This window comes from Petaurus breviceps, unplaced genomic scaffold, assembly GCF_028583685.1.
Source record: "Petaurus breviceps papuanus isolate PSGF00001 unplaced genomic scaffold, PetGlider_PUasm1.0 126, whole genome shotgun sequence".
Taxonomy (NCBI): Eukaryota; Metazoa; Chordata; class Mammalia; order Diprotodontia; family Petauridae; genus Petaurus; species Petaurus breviceps.
Genome location: NW_027185655.1, coordinates 29,899,823 through 29,914,580, shown reverse-complemented (window position 1 = coordinate 29,914,580; position 14,758 = coordinate 29,899,823). Strand labels below are relative to the sequence as shown.

General features: G+C 39.1%; 1 pseudogene; it reads left to right on the top strand.

Annotated features, from left to right (window-relative positions):
- Positions 1 to 1,021: 1,021 nt before the first annotated feature.
- LOC138169301 (syndecan-4-like) overlaps positions 1,022 to 14,758 on the top strand; it is a 26,462-nt pseudogene continuing 12,725 nt past the window's right edge.

The window sequence follows — 14,758 nt, the reverse complement described above, 5'->3', positions numbered from 1 at the left end:
TGGGGAGAAGGATTATCTTTCTATAGACCAGAAGCTATCTGACTCTGAAGTGACTATGGCAAATTTAGTTAAGAGTGGAAGTAATTAGACTATAGTCAGCCCCATTCCAGTCATGCAAGGAGAGTGTCTGACCTATTCCCCAAAGATGTGGCTCACCCTCCACTCCAAATAGACTAATGATGCCCAATTCCCTAGGTATGAGGGAGGACTAAGTGCAGGAAAGGGCAGGCCCTCTGAGTGGCAATGGAAGAAAATGGATCCAAGAAAGGAGTGAAAGTCTCAGGAGTGATACCCCTAGGACTTTGGGGGAGGGACAGATACAAGATGCCTAGGACCAGTAAGCTCAAACTTAGATGTAGGGGACCCATGCATCAAAGGAGTAACTCAACTACTAGTTACTAGAAGTCCTCTACTACTGTTATGGAACCCTCATGCTGCTCCCCCTAAGTGTATCTGCTGAGCTTCAAGGACAGATGTCTTTGTAGGGCACCTGAAGCTATCTTTCCTCCACTTTTGTAATTTGCCTTCTTTGTATCTCAGTGATGATTGATAGACTCTCTCAATCCTTCTTATTCTTAGTAGAAATAGAAATCTTAATAGATTCTGGATCTTCTATGATAAACTGGCATAGGAATAGACCCTCATGCTAACATTCTTGTCTACCAAACCCCTGCTGTATTCCCTTTGATTTCTTTCTTTCCTTTCTTTATGGTGAAGCAGGAAGAAGAAATAGTTACGTGGTGATATGATGACTTTTTTATATAATCACACTTACATGTGAAGCCTTTTCAAGAGCATTTTTCTCTTAATCATCACTTTTCCTGCCAGATAAAATAAATTTCTCTCTTTTTATTTCTTCTGTTTCAGGAGAAGAGTTTCCACTTCTCTCTTGATCAATAGATTGGTTAGGTATTATGAAAAATAGAATTTATATTTAATTATTTCCATAGTAATTATTTCAGATTCATCTCCTCTTTGAAACAGATTGCTTACTTACTTTTAAAACAGTATTAAAGCAAGGATGGTCCCTCAAGGGCGCCTCAAGGTATGGATCGTTGCCCTAGCTAAAAGAGCTTTATAGTGCTTAAGCTGAAAAGCAACCAGTAACACTGACTAAACAGAGCATAGTACACCCAGCCCAGTCTGTGGTTGAAGGTAAAAAAGGACTATGGCTTCTCATGGAACAGAAATCCTAGGAAACCAATGGATCAAGTGAGATTCCACACCTTGATAATGGTGCAATACCTTAGCCCCAGGTGGTAAACACTGCTCAGTGAAAGAGCAACCAGTCTGGATTTCTCCAGAAGCCTTTGTCCAATGGTTACCAAGCTTATTGTACAGCAGTAGAATCTGGTGAGTAGCCAGCACAGGCACTGAGTAACCTTCCTGGCCTTGTCCAGAAACAACAGACCCTGGTCACAGTATTTCTTGTTCAGTCATTTCAGTTGTGTCCAACTCTTTGTGACCCTATTTGAGGTTTTCTTGGCAAAGATACTAGAGTGGTTTACCATTTCCTTCTCTTGCTCATTTTACAAATGGGAAAACTGAGACCAATAAGAGTAAGTGATTGGCCCAGGGTCACTCCACTTGTAAACTATCTGAGGTCAGATTTGAATTCAGGTCTTCCTGATTCCAGGTCTGGCACTCTACTGGCCACCTCACTGCTAGAGCCAGCGTAGACACAAAATAACCTGTTCAACCCAGGCCCACATCAGATTTCAGCCCATCGGGCTGAAACACTTCACCTTGAGAAGAGGAAACCCAGTTAAGTTGGTCAGTCAACAAAGACACCAACCATTGTGTCCGAAAAGATCCAGGCCAGCTGAGTGGTGAAGATAATCATAGGAAACTTCAAAAGGACACTTTGGGAAAGAAAATATCATTGAGGCCCAGCATTTTATGCCCACTCTTCCCTTCTCTATTTTTGTCATACTTGATGGCAAGTATTCCCTTAGTTTTGAGGAAAAAAAATTGTAACTACTGTTCTGGCTATACTGATTTAAATGAATGGCTTTCCACTTTTTTAAAATTATCTGATTATCAAAAGGAAGCACATTGGTGGGGACTCATGAGCTAGCATTTAGGAGGATAGCCACCTGTAGGGTTATTCCTAGAACCATGAGAGTGGTAGCAGCCACCCCTATGGGAACCTAACCTGCCAGTGGTGGTGTGAGTTGGGTGAGTGAGTCTCTATGAGGTGTATGAATACATATTATGTATTAAATACATTTTCTAGAGAAGACATAGATATGTAGGTATTGGGGAAACAGTAGATATGCGCCACATCTAAACTTTGTTTTAGACGTTTCCCTGGAATTTAATTCTCGGACGAAATCAGAGCAAGAAAAAAACTTGACTCCCCTCTTTGGGGTCAGACACTCTCAAGATGAACTGAGGACCCAGAGCTCCTCTCTTATTAGACCCCCTATGCCAGGGGTATATAAATATTTTAACACATGAGGTAAGCTGATCATTTAAAGGAAACCTGTTATGATTCAGTTCATAAAATGAAGAACTGATTACCCCTTAATACAGATGATTTGTAAACTTGACTTTGTTGCTTTGAGTTTTTATAAAGGAGAACATACCTGAATCCTCCCATTCCTCCTTTCATGGGAAAATACCCTATGCTGCAACAGAAAGCTGGAGTAGTAGTAGGTATTTCTACTATGAGAAATAGCTACCTATAGGTAAGACATGAATAACACAGCTTTCTCTTTCACTGTTCTAAATGATTCATAAGAAAAAAACCATTGGAAGTTTTAACATTAAGTTGTTTCATAATCAGAAATCTTTAAGTGAAAGGAAAAAATAAGAAACAAATCTATTATAGCAGAAGGGTTTAATCTAATCAAAGTTATTGGTAAAGAAATATTCAGTTACCAGGGAGCAAATTAATAGCAGAAAGGTGAACAATGAGTGAGCTATAAATTCTTCACTGGGAGGAACCACCCCTATTCTGCAACCCTTCCATTAGATCTGAAATTATATCAAAGTGGGTACAGATTACAACCTTCCTAAGAGATTCTTGTCCATGTTCTCCTAAAGAACCTCCAGAGAGGATGAATGGGATGGAATGGAATGGAATGGAATGGAATGGAATGGAATGGAATGGAATGGAATGGAATGGAATGGAATGGAATGGAATGGAATGGAAAAATATTGGTTATGCATTATGTGCCAGGCACTGCACTAAACATTAGAGATACAAACATAAGTAGACAAAAAGGTAACTCCTGCTCTCAAGGAGCTCACATTCCAATTGGGGGATACAACACACACATGTACATTCATACATACACATATATTGACATACACATTCTCTACATTGTCACCATACTGGACACCTTGTCTGTCCCCTGTCTTCCCACTTATTCAACTCCTTTTTATATGTTGTCTTCCCCCACTAGAATGTAAGCTCTTGAGGTCAGGAACTGTCTTTCTGTCTACTTATATCCGTATTCTAGTATATGATAAGACCTTAATAAATGCTTATTTACTGACTGACAAATACATATATTTACAGATTTAGATGCCTGTATGTGTCCATATATTGTATCTGGATTATATTATATTTGGATCCCCATTCCATGACCACTCCACTCTTTTCACTCCTCTCTTTTTATCATTAGGAGACACCCTGTTTTCCAGAGCTCAGGCCCAGCAAGCAAGTTGTACCCTGAGCTTGGCATACTAACAATACTTTGTTCTCACCCTCTGGATGAGTTCTACTGCAGCAAAATCCCAGAATTGTTTCACACCAGCCCCATTTGGCTCCTGAGTTAAGATGAGCATCTGAAGGAAACACTGGCCATGAAGTCCTGCTATGAATCAAATCCGTCTCAAGGTTGCTGTTACCCCCTCATTGCCATGGCTACAGCACAATGTGTGTGTGTTTTTTTTGTCTAGCCACTGCTATATGCAGCAAGGCTTGGCCTCGGTGAAGTGGGTCTCCAAGGTATCAAAGGAGACCCTCGCATGAATGTATAGTTTCCCTTCTCCGATGGAATAAAAATAATGCTTTTGGGTTTTATTTTGGTTTTATTTTATATTTCAGAGTTAATAGTTAGGGGTATTACCTCTGTGAGTTCTTTGGTATTTTTGAGAATTAACAATGGTTGCATAACCTCTGTGACACTTTAGTCATGTATTTTGAGAATTTGTCAATTACATGTATATATGCAGATAACATGTATATTATGTGTATATGTATATAATGCAAGCACATATAAGTATATACATCTAAGTGCGCAAATATATGGTTTACATGTATATACATATACACATATGCATGTATATATCTCAAGAGAGAAAGTGTATGTGTATACACATACACGATATTCTTGAGACGCTCTCAAGGTCTTTTTTCCATTTCAGAGTGTATAGTGCAGATCTCAAGCTTTCTACCCCTCTCAATCTTACTACATGAGCATCCTTCCTCCTTGCAATGGAAAGGCCAGTCTACTTAGTCTAACCCTGAATATATTTAGGACAGAAGCTATTTATAGTCAATTGGTTGGGCCCAGGATAAAGCAGAATGAAGAGAAAGCAATAGACCACATTTGGAAAGCTGTGGAGTCCTATTAATTATTCCAAGTTTCTCTCCAACAGAAAAATCATCTTTTTAAGTCAAATAGTCTCCCAGTATTATCACAAGTCTTAGAATGCCATAATCTCTGAAGAATCAGTAGTCATAAGTACGTTAAATTCCAGAATCAAGACTAACAGGAGACTGAGGTTCTGTGCCCCACAGAGTAAAATAGAGGGAGTGAATTTTGTTTTGGCTTACCCTCTGCAGATCACCTATTGCTGGTTTGGTCCCATTTCCTCTCCAAGTACAGTCAACCCTTACCTCTCATTCCCCACCAGAGTCCCATAATCTTCAAATCCCTGTCCTAAGGCTACCTTCTAAAGCTCCAAAAACCATAGACTGACTTGTGGGTCTAGGTCACAGAACTGATGGGATCAAGGAGGGATTATTAAGAGGGTAGAGAGGAAACATGCTTTTGAGAGTAGCTGGGAGGAAAGTATAAACATTGAACTCTAAAGTTGGATAGAAGTCTGAGCTTAAATGTACCATATCCCAAGTTGGTCACTTAAAGAACCACTATAGTTCTAAGGAATAGCATAGGTATGAGAAAGGAACAATGGGTAAGCTACTAGAAAAAGGCTTCCCAGTTCCATGAGGGATAGGAAATGTCATTGCAGTATCTTAGAGATCACCTAGCTAAGCCATTCCTTTGGGAAATGAGGAAAGTGAGGCCCCCAGACTTGATATCTAACACTACTCAGCTACAATTACGGATCACAGGCAGTGCTTGAAAGGGACCTTAGAAGGCCACTTCATTCAACTCCCTCATTTTACAAATGAAGAAACTGAGGCTCAAAAAGGGTAAGTGATTTCCCCAAAGTAGTAAATGTTAGATGTGGAATTTGAATCCAGGTCACTACATCACTATTTAACACATAGAACTTGAACTCAAGATACTTCCATTCTAGCACTGACTTTGCCCCTCTTATTACTTCTAGCTCTTTAAATGAATATCCATGTGTGACACCTGCCATAGGCTCCTTCCTATCTGGCTGTTTTTATGACTATCACCTCCCATACAGAATTTTAAGCAGGAGCAAGGACTCTGCACATAAGAATTGGTCAATAAATATTTGATGAATGAAAAAGGACAAATGATCAAATACTGTACAAGCAAATAACCATTTCTTCCAATGTTTGTGAAAGGTCTGAAATAAAGAATATCATCCTGTTATTATATAGGGAGAGAATTTGAGGTGCATGGAAAAGTGACAAATCTTAACCACACATTTAGATATCTCAAAGAATGCAACTGGAGACCCTTTACTACATCTCTGATCTGTAGATCATCAACAAATACTGTCATTGGGGAGAGGAGGTGCCTTCTCCTTTAGCATTAAAGCTAATTAGACTCTCCTTTGAGCTACTCTATTTCCTTTTTCTCATTATTTCAATTAAAATTATGCTCATCTCTAAGGCAGTAGGACAACAGATAGAATATTTATGTTTCCATAAGTGAATGATAGAATTATGATGAGCATATGAAAAAGAATGGTGTTTCAGTGCTTCAAGGATCACTCATTTTATTGATGAAAATAAAACTACTGACTCTGTATCTTTCTCCAGCTTACTACATGGTCTTTTGAGAGTTCTTGTGGCTAAAGAATTTATCACTCTATGATCAACCCAATGATAAGTCTCTGAACTTAGTCATTCTGGTCCTCAGACAGTAGATATTCAGTCTATCTCTGGATTGATAATAATAATGTTCTCCTTTGATGCTTCATCCTCTGATGCCTTGAGTAGAAGGGACCCTATATTCCTGAAAACTTTGCCAGAAGAATTACAGCTCAGATAGGTTCAATCCCACTAGAAATACTTCAAATGTGTGACCAATGATGATGAGAAAGAATTTCTGGTCAAAAATTCCAGTGTCCTTAGGTTATATAAAATCTTAAAAATTAATTAATTTCCAAAATGGGGTTCAATTTAATCTGTCCTATTTAGAAAGTATCTCTCTTGGGAACATTATAAAATGTGAAATGGATAATTTTGACTACATGAAATTGAAAAGTTTCTGTACAAACAAAGCCAATGTAACCAAGATTAAGAGGGAGGTGGGAAATTGGGAAAGAATCTTTACAACCAATGTCTCTGACAAAGGACTCATTTCTAAAATATTGTAGCAGCAAGCACTCCAGCGTTCCCAGGGTGGCTGCTAGCAATACAGGTTCTTGGATCTGCTTTGTTAAAGGAAAGCAACTCAAAATGAGTTAACAAGCTTACTTTAACCAGTCAGACATATATCGTTTACCTTGTTCAGGGGAAAAAGGTCAGCACCCCAAACTTCAAAGCATACAGACAGAATTATCAAGACATTAACAGATCAAGTAGACAGCTTTCCAAACTGTCCAACCATTACATCCATACCCAGTCAACATCTGGGTTTCCACATCTGGGTTTTTCAAAGCCGGGGGACTCTCAACAACAGCTTCCCAGAATTCAGATCAAATCACAGAACACTTCTCAAAGTGAGTCCCAAAACAAAGCTACACATCAGGGCTTATATAGCCTTCTCGTGGCTCAGAAAATGTAACAACCTTATTGACTCACTGGCCAATCAAGAAGTATTTACTGAAAAACAAGCCTCCCACCCAAGGCTTCAGGTGCACTTTAGCCTAGGGGCAGGGAAGATCTTCCAAATTTGCATTTCCATTACATTCGGCCCCAAGATCTTTCATGCCCATAGCATAGACAATTTACTTTTGAATCAGCATTAAAAATCTCTTAGGATTCTAATTATCAAGGAGAAATTGTTGTAACATTCCAGAATTTAGGTGAAGGGCCCATACAGATTCACAAGAATGATAGGATAGTTCAAGTGATTATCATTCCTTGTAAAACAAGGCCACTTGCAAAAACTGACCCTCCTTCCAAAATAACTGTCACAGGAACTGAAGGATTTGGTTCTACTGATAGAATAAAATCAGGAGCTAAAGTATGGGTAAAACGGAAGCCAGATGATGTTCCAAAGGCTGCAGAGATTATAGCTTTTGGGAGGGATAACACTGTAACTATTGTTTATTCTGGAGAAGATGATTACAAAATTGTACCCTTAAGTCATTTATTCTACCGTGAGTGAGGCTACAATAGTCTGGTTATTGTCTCTTTGCTTCTTCTTGATTTTTTGTTTGTTCACCTTGTTTGTCAGATTTTTTTCCACAGGCTTGGTACCCTCCATCTGTAGATGCCTGATAGCTTAAGCTAGATGTCACCCCCTGTCTGCAACTGTGATGTGCCACCCTTGGACCTGGCATCAAGCATATTAAGAACTGACCTCTCAAATGGGACCCCTTAGGACAGGGACAGCTCTACATCCGATTTCAGCAGCAAGTAGCCATAGAAGAAGAGATCTTCACCTCTTACCACAAGATTTTGGGGCCCCATTTGTTCGGGGTGGGGGGAATGATGGGGAGCTTGTGATCAAGCCCCACCCTAAAATATGGTTTTCTGTGTTTATTGTGTGCTATTCTTGTTATATTGTTGTGAAATTTTGTTGACACCAGTTATTCCTACTGTATTTTTGCCAAGTAAGGGACATGAAAGATCTTGGGGCCGAATGTAAGGGTTATGGGATTTAAAGATCTTCCATGCCCCATTGGACTTTCTGACGTAGCAGGAAGGGGTGGAGCAAGAGAAAGTGGAAGCCAAGCTAGAGTTCCTGTGGTGGCTGGCAGTGGTGGCGACGGCAGCAGCAGCAGCAGAGGCAGTGGCAGTGCGAAGCCCTTTTTGAGTTAGCCAGAATTTCTGCTAAGGACTCCTGCTGAGGACTGCCAGGGGCCGGAGCTGCTGGGAGTGCGCTTCCCGGATGCTGGGTGGTTGCTGTGAGTGGGGAGAGGAGGACCTTTGCCTGAGGTAGCCTGTTCTATTTTAAAGGCTTGAAAATGTGGGTGCTTTCTACTTTATCTACCTGTGCCAATGTCATAACTACTCTGATGGCTTTCATTTTCTGGTTTTGGGACTCAGTCTTTTGGTATCTTAATAAATTTTCCAGCTTATTCCCCCATATGGCAAGCATAATGTATTTGTGATGGATAATTATATCAGCATATTTGTAATCTCCATAGGCATTGTGAATATGGCATTGCTGATACAAATATACAGAGAATTGAGTCAAATTTATAAGAATACAAGTCATTCCCCAATTGATAAATGGTCAAAGGATATGAACAGGCAGTTTTCAGAGAAAGAAATTAAAGCTATCTATAAGCACATAAAGAAATGCTCTAATTCACTATTGATTAGAGAAATGCAAATCAAAACAACTCTGAGGTACCACATCTCACCAGTCAGATTGGCTAAGATGACAAAACAGGAAAATGACAAATGCTGGAGAGGATGTGGGCAAACTGGAACACTAATGCATTGTTGGTGGAGTTGTGAACTGATCCAGCCTTTCTGGAGAGCAATCTGGAATTATGCCCAAAGGGCTACAAACACTTTCATACCCTTTGATCCAGCAATACCACTCCTAGGGTTATATCCCAAAGAGATCATAGAAATGGGAGAAAGACCCATATGTACAAAAATGTTTATAGCAGCTCTTTTTGTGGTGGCAAAGATTTGGAAATTAAGGAGGTGCCCAACAATTGGGGAATGGCTGAACAAGTTGTGGTATATGCATGTTATGGAATACTATTGTGCTATAAGAAACGAGGAGCAGGCAGTCTTCATATTTACCTGGAGGGGATTAAAAGAACTGATGCTGAGTGAGAAGAGTAGAACCAGGAGAAATTTGTACACAATTACAGACACAACGTATGTGTGATGACCAACTTTGATAGACTGGACTCTTCTTCTCAGCACTGCAGTGATATAAGTCAATCCCAAAAGACTCATGATGGAGAGAAATATGTGCATCCAGAGAAAGAACTAGAAAGAACTAAGTTTATATCCAAGTGGAAGCAAAATACCTGATCTTTTCCGTTCTCTTATTTGGTTTTATGTCCTCTTTACCATTTTTCATTCCAGCTGGTACAATCCATCCTTATAACCTGACCAATGTATAATGTGAAAGTATTTACAGATCCTATACTTGACTATAAGCCGCCATGGGGGGAGGAGGGGGAGGGAGGGGGACAAAATGTGAAATTCAAGGAATTGTGGAATTTAATCCTGTAAACTCAAAGGGAACAAACAAATTAATAAATAAAAAAGAAAGCATTTTGCTTATGGAAAAAAAAAGTATCTCTCTTAATTTTATATATGTCCAGAGAAAGAAGCACAGTCTCTTGTGGCAATGTATATCCATTGTTAACACAATCAACTACAGTTCAAAGCAGCTTGATGGCATAGTGGATAGAGGGTTGGACTTGGAGTCAAGAAGACCTGAGTTTGTATCCTACCTAAGACTTACTAGCTGTATGATCCTGGTCAAGTCACTTAACCTTTCTCTCAGCTTTGGTTTCCTCATATATAAAATGAGAAGGGGTGGACTCAATGGCCTCTGAGGTCCTGTCCAATGCTAAATCTATGGTTCTATGTTTTAAACTGAAGCAGTGTGTGATATTACTCTGAGTTGTGGGAAGGGGTAATTTTTTATCTGGTAGCTAAAGGAAGTACAAAACAGAGAAGAAGGAAAGTGTAGCACTAAGAAGGGAACATAGATTCAATGCAATAAGATTGTTGTGTGATAGTAAGGAGACATGGTAGGTAGAGGGGAAGCTACATGACATGGTGGGCAGAGAGGCAGCAAGGTACACAGTGGTTAGAGTGCTAGACCTGGAATCAGGATGACCTGAATTCAAGTCCTGACTTCAGTTGCTTGCTATATGTGTGACCCTGAGCAAGTCACTTATCTTGTCTAGGTCTCAATGTTCTTTGTAAAATGAGGATAACATGGTACCTACTTCACAGTGTTGTTGTTAGGATTGAATGTGATAATATATGCAAAGTTCTTTGCAAACCTTAAAGCAAGATAGAAGCAGTAGCGCAATGAGATGAAAAAATAATCTCATTTGATAGGTTTTCCACCTAACACCTAAGGATATCAGGACCTTTTCAGGGTCCTAAGGGTAACCTTGCCAAAGGGAACCATACTTCTACTCACCACTATGGCTCTTGAGTCCCCATCCAATGAGTTTTCTATCTATATAACCAGCCTCTACCAAAAATAACACTCAAATAGATATTAAATATAACCATTCACTTAATAACGGAATAAGAAATACTAATATTATAAATACCACTATATTAAATGAAGCACATAAATAATAAAATGCATCACAATATACATATGAAGACAGATCATGCTAATGCACACAATAGTTATAGTGAAGAACAATGGATGCTATTAAAGGAACCTGCCATGAAAACATAAGAAGGAAAATTCACGTGCTTGGAAAAACTTACAACTCTAGATTTCAGGCTGTAATGTTACTGGTTCAATCAGCAACATTTGTATTCCATGAAATTGCATCTCTACTCACTGGTTGACTTGTTCTTCACTACTCCTCAGTAAAGGAAAGCCTCTTCCCTCCCCCCTGCCAATGGAATATAGCCTTTAGAAGCTCTTTTAATTAACCACCACCCTTAAGGGGGCATTTAGAAAGTGTTAGCTCAATGTGAATAGCATTGAGTTATTGAGCAATTGATAACTATTGAGTTAATAACCTCTCTTTAAACTAGAGAACTGCAAAACTTAACAACATGACTCTCTGGGCTTTACAGACCAAGCCATTCATTCACCCAGATGCTGAGCTGTCCAATTAGAAGGGAGCTCAAAGCATCTCAACTCAGGCTTTACTCACCAAGATTCCAAAGCCTTCTCTGCTTTTCCTTCTAAAGCCAAAGGTGGAAGCAGAGAGTGACAAGCCTTTATGAAACGTTTCCCCTTTCTCCAACTCCAGATGGCGCTAAAGGGCAAGAGCTATCCCTGCAGCATTTAGTCCTTAAAATCAATTCATTTTCCAATCAGTCAGAAGTTCCTCAGCTGAAGCCTTCTTTCAACTGACTGCTTCTAACTTGTACCCTTTAAGCTCCCAAAAAAGCAGTTATTTCAGTCCCCTTGCTGTGTCTTCAATTCTTCTCCTTAGCTTCCTTATTCACTTCTGTGATTCTGTTGTGATGGGTTTCTGGAGTAATTTAATGAGAACCACCTGATTCTCTAGGATTCACTCTTCATTAAAAAGTCACTACTCCCCAAATTTCCCTTCATATAGGTAGTCCTGTTTTTTAATCATACCCTAGTCTCCAAATGTTTATATGATTTTATTTCTTATTTTTTTCCCTCTTTATGCAAATTAAGGGCAGCATCCAATGAAGCCTTAGCTCTGAAGTCTCCAACAAGGGTCTCCATCTTTGGTGCCCTTGAAACTGCTTTATTACACAACATTTTTAGTAAATAAAAGATCTTTCTCTGCCTCTTTAGAACGCTAGACTGTTCCCTCATAAGCAAGGCATCACTCTACCTTGTTAAGAGATCCAAAAACCCTCAAATCTATCCCTCTCATCATCTGCTCTCCAAAATTGTCCAGATCCCATGTGAAAATTATAGTTTGTCATATACCTATTTTAGGAGTGTATATTTTTAAAAGTTATTTTTATATTCATATTAGGTACCAAAATTTTCATCCATAACAGCAGCAATTTCCTATATCCATTGACAATTAATTAAAAAAATCTTCCTTAACTCCACCTTTTTAAGACATCTAAAAATCCTCAGGTCTATCAAACACATCATTTGCTCTTCAAAACTGTCCAAATCCCATATGAAAACTGTTTCTTCCTACATATATTTGAGCAATGTATATTAAAACAAAGTTCTTTTTCTACTCATATTAGGTAACAAAATGTTCAACCAAAAGAACAGCAATTTCCTTCATTCAATGACAATTAATATAAACCTCTTACTTTATGCAAAAAAGCATTTTTTGCCATTTTGTCATTAAGTACCCCTTATGAAAAGGACCTTTAAGACACAATATACCACATATTAGTGATTATCATTATTTTTATTATTATTAAAGTTAACTATGGAATAATCTCCTTATTACTGTCATCTATGAACTTCCAAGTGTTTTTTTCTCCTATATAATAACTTTGGTACCTAGTTTACAACCTTTTTCAATACTCCAACACTTGCCCTCTTCAAATACTCTAGCCTCCCAGTTCCTCAACATCCTCAGACTCCATTATATCTATCTCCAATTTATCTGAACTGCAGAAGTGGTCATTCTTTAGATTCTAAAACCCCCAACCTTCCCTACCCCTGGGCTCCAACCCGACTGAATTTCCCCCGAGTACAGAAACCCAATTTTCAGCTCTGGTGGTGGAGAGTTGGTTATAGTATATTTCCAGTGTTGACCTATTCTCAAGAGTTAGCCTAAGGGTTGTCAATCAAGATATTTATGTTTCAGTTATTAGCTAGAGGAAGTCAGTAAGCATTAGAGGAGGCGCATACTAATGGTATTGATATTATGAGTAGTGGATAGATCACTATACTTGTTAAGAGATTAGAAACCCAGATCATGCAAATGCACACAATAGTTACAGTGACAAGCAATGACACTATTAAAGGAATCTGCAAAATTAGATTGGACTCTGCAAAACCTAAGTTCAGGGTTGACTAGGTGGCACAGTGAATAGCACCAGCCTTAGAATCAGGAGGACATGGGTTCAGATCCTGCCTCAGACACTTAACACAAAAAATAGCCATGTAACCTTGGGCAAGTCACTTATCCCCAACTGCCCTCCAAAACAAACAAAAAAAAAACCTAAGTTCAAACCATGCCTTAGCTACTTACTAGTAATATGCTCCTGGGTAGGTCACTCTGTGCCTCAGTTTCTTATCTGTAAAATGAGGGAATAGGACCAGATGCCCTCTGAGGCTCCTTCTAGCTCTGCATTACTAAGTATGTCCACAATGTCATTAAGTCATCTGTCACTTCTCTATCCAGATAGGTGTTAATATGAACATGGGTTTCACCAAAACTTGTTTGGTACTATTTAGAAAGAAGTAATAGAATATATGAAACAATGTGATATTTATAGCAAGTTTAAAGTCAGGTCCTGGAGGAAAACATTTTCCAGAACATTACAGATGTTCTCAGCTAACACAGCGTGAATAAAGTGAGTATGAAACCAGCCAGAGAGAAGGACAGATCAGTGACTCTACATATTTTTTTAATCACAACAAAATTTATGCGTGATATTATTCACATTTTTTTAAAATCCTGAATACTAAGTACAAAGGGTTATGAGAAGACTCATTTGTTCATTGTCTTAGTGAGGGAAAAAGTAATAACTTGAAAAATAGCTTTAAGAAAAGTGAGATTAAGACAAATGGAAAGTCATCTCATTATTTGGTTTATTTCAGTTAAACTCCATAAACACCATAGTACAGCTGAAAGTGAAGTTCAATAATGACTTCTCTTAGTCCTCATTCTGAACTTCATACACCAGCCTCCAGCCAGTCATATAGTCACCATTCCCCATCTTGACTTTCTCACCCTACTGCTCATGGCTGCTAGTACCATAGCTAAATCAATCTGTGAGACAAAAGTGATGGACCCCAGGGATCTATGTGAAACACCATACTTCTCTAGTGCCCTGTCAGATGAAAGGATATAGAAGGGACATTCCTGGAACAAGAAATTAATGATTTTTGACTGTTGGGCACTGAATCCGTATAAGAAACAGCCCTGTGAGACATTCAGACTTTATTCAATCTTTGCTTCACCCTATCATCAAGGTTGTGGAGCCTTTAAGCCAGGACTCTGAAGAACCAGAAAACAATGAGATCATATGCAAGAACCTTTCCTTAAGGGAGAACATATAGATAACAGTGTCAATGTCTAGCATTGCCCAAGGTACCATCTTTGAGAAGACCAGCTGTCATTGCTGGTGGGGTCATGGACCTCCTGTTTATAGTATACCTATTTCTATTGCTGCTATACTGAATGAAACAGAAGGATGAAAGTAGCCATAATCTGGGAAAGAAGTTCACATACAAGAAAGCTGCTACCAATGAGTTTTCTACATCTGAAGTCCTTCAGTGGGCAACAGTTCACTTAGGTGCTGGTGATGGAATCCTAATAAAGCTGCCCCCAGCCCCAATATTCTAACTTCATTATAGGCCTGGCCCTACTGAATAGCAGGCCCACTGCACTTACCTAGCCGCCCCCCCCCCCCCCCTATGTCCTAAGTTCTTTGTATATGCCTCAGTGC